The sequence below is a fragment of the Triticum aestivum genome, chromosome 5A (genome assembly GCF_018294505.1).
Source record: "Triticum aestivum cultivar Chinese Spring chromosome 5A, IWGSC CS RefSeq v2.1, whole genome shotgun sequence".
Taxonomy (NCBI): Eukaryota; Viridiplantae; Streptophyta; class Magnoliopsida; order Poales; family Poaceae; genus Triticum; species Triticum aestivum.
Genome location: NC_057806.1, coordinates 538,402,089 through 538,404,938, shown reverse-complemented (window position 1 = coordinate 538,404,938; position 2,850 = coordinate 538,402,089).

Below are 2,850 nucleotides of genomic sequence, written 5' to 3'. Positions count from 1 at the left end.
AGCTTGTTTTGGGTGTTTTATTTCTACAAATTCATTAACTTTTTCAAAATCAATGATATTGTTTCAGATTTAATGAACTTTTCTGCAATTTGTGATTTTTCTTAAAAAATGATGAATGTTTTTTGGAATTCGATGATTTTTTTTCTCAAATTTGATGAACTGATTTTAAAATAAATGAGCGTTTTTTAAAATTGGTGAATTTTTTCATTTTCTGAACTGCATTTCAAACTCATGAGCTTTTTCAATTTTATGAACTTTTCTTAATCATGAAATTTTTGTAAAAGCGCAAACTTTTTCTAATTCATGAGTTTTTCAAACCTTTTTAACTTTTTTTGATTCCCAAATTTTTAAATACTAGAAACACCGAACCTTTTTTCCCTAGACAAATAAATTTCTACAGAACGGGCGAAAAATAAGGCAAGTTGTGTGGTTGCGCGAACTGAACGACATGTGTGAGTCGTGCGAGCGAGAGGGACTGATTTGGCAATTCATGGGTTGGAGCATACCAGCGCGCCCCTGTGCGATGTAACTCGTAACCGGTGCTCAAGGCGCCGATTAGGACCTCCCTCTATTCATGCGCATCACTAAGTAGATGACAAGGCATTCGACTACCTTAAGAGAGGCATAATTCCTCCCACCATTTACCCGCGCTTGGTTGGATTTATTCATTTTGACACTCAATGCACTGATCAGAAATCACATTGCGTCAGCATCCGCGAGAACCATTGCAATGTTTTGTTTTAATTAAAAAGTAAGATTTCTCTTGTCCGTACCAGTTCTGAATCGACTGTTTCATGCTCAGGGAAAACCCTGAAAGGGCGATTCCTCGTCGGTACCCTGGCCTGCACGCGGTGACCCGCTCTCGCCGTGCAAGTATCCTTGTAGGCATAGTTTTGGTTTTTGGATTGGTTTTTCTTACAGTTTTTTGTTTCTTGAAAGGGTTTTTTTACGTTTCTCTTTTCAGTTTTTAGTTTTATTTTCTTAAAGCATTCTTTACATATTTTAAAAATAGTGTACCTGAGTCAAAAATATTAAACGTGTATAGCAAAATGTTTATCATGTATATGGAAAAATGTACAACATGTATGAAAAAAGTAGAAATCAAAACATATATATGAAAAATGTTAATCATATATTATAAAAAATGAACATGTATAAATAAATTTTCCTGATGTATAAAACATGTTCCTAATGTATACAAAAACTTTACAATATGTATACATAAGGTAAAACTTGTGTTTGAAAAAAATCTTAATGATGTATTCAAATATTTTAAACGGGTATAAAAATGTTTCAGGTGTATACAAAAAATCAAAAACATGTACAAAAAAAAGTATGCATCAAAACATAAGTTTGAAAAAACATTACTGATATGTAAAAAAACTACCATATGTATACAAAAAATGTATACTATGTATGAAAAGGAGTAGACGTCAAAACATCTAATTGAAAAAACAGTTATGTATTTTTAAAATGCTAAGGATGTACAAAACTACTGTTTATATATACGGGAAATGTATAATATGTATGAAAAATAGACATCAGTACATATACAGAGAAAAATGAAAAAAATGTATATGAAGAAAAAGAAAGAGAACGAAAAAAACCATGAAAAACAAAGGAAACTGAAAAAATCGTGCTACTATAACAGGCCGGTCCAATAGAGCGCTCCACAGAAGCGAGATGGAACGCCGCCTGGCAACAGCCAATATGTTGTTGTTGTTGCCGCAGGCGAGTGGTTTGTACAAAACAAATACGCGAGTTGCCGTTGAAGATACCCTAAAAGCCACCACTCGGTCAATCTCACACCTTGGTATAGTTGTTGTTGTTGTTGTTGCTGCGGTACACGAGTGGTTTCGCAAACAGCTCGGTGAAGACTGTGCGCACGTGGTTTTATGTGCTGGTCGGATCAGATCGACACATAAGCATGAGCGCACGCGCGCATGCACGCACGACGATCGTGGACCATCTCCACTGGTTGCGCGCACTGTAGTGCACTAGCACGTGTACATTGCAGGCGCGCGGTCCCTGCACATTCGTACTCGACACTCGACAGCGGTTGCACTGGTGGCGCGCGTGCCATCGGCTTTGCAAGAATTGATGTTTTTACTAATCTACAATTGTTGTATTTCCCCCCCCCCAACTCCCGGAGCGCCTAACCTAGGCGATTAGGGTTTGCAGGTGGAACCCGGTGGCGCACGCTGAATCTCGGCGAGGCGACCAGACTGGAACCTGCTAATGGCTTCGTCGTTAACGCAGGACCGAGGGAAGGATCCCTTGTCGCCACGGACGGCGAGGGCAAAGTTAGCGGAGGCCTTGGGGAAACTCGACATCACCGAGGAGGAGGCTACGCCGCTAGTGCTAGATGATGTGGATGAGGGAGCGCCGGAGAAGTGGATGTTGGCCAGGAAAGTGCTTCATAGGAATATTCTCCACATCCAGACCATCACCAACGCGCTTCGACCAGCCTGGGGAAACCCTAGAGGTCTGGACTTCAAATCTGTAGGGGAAAACACGTTTGTGGCCGAGTTCGCGAACCGGAGGGATCGTGACCGAGTATGGCAAGGGGTGCCATGGCATATTAGCAAGCACGCCGTCATCCTCTCAGATTTCGACGAGTGCATGCGCCCCTCTGAACTGCGGTTTGACAAACTTCAGATGTGGGCTAGGGTTGTCAATCTACCCTTCAACCTACACAATGAAAAGTGGTGCGCAGCGATCGCTAAACAGATTGATGAGCATGCATCAGATGTGATCTTCGATCACACCAATGGCTATCTGAGAGCTAGAGTGACAGTGGATGTGAATAAGCCTTTATGGCGCTGGATCCTGATCGAATCAGTGAGAAGG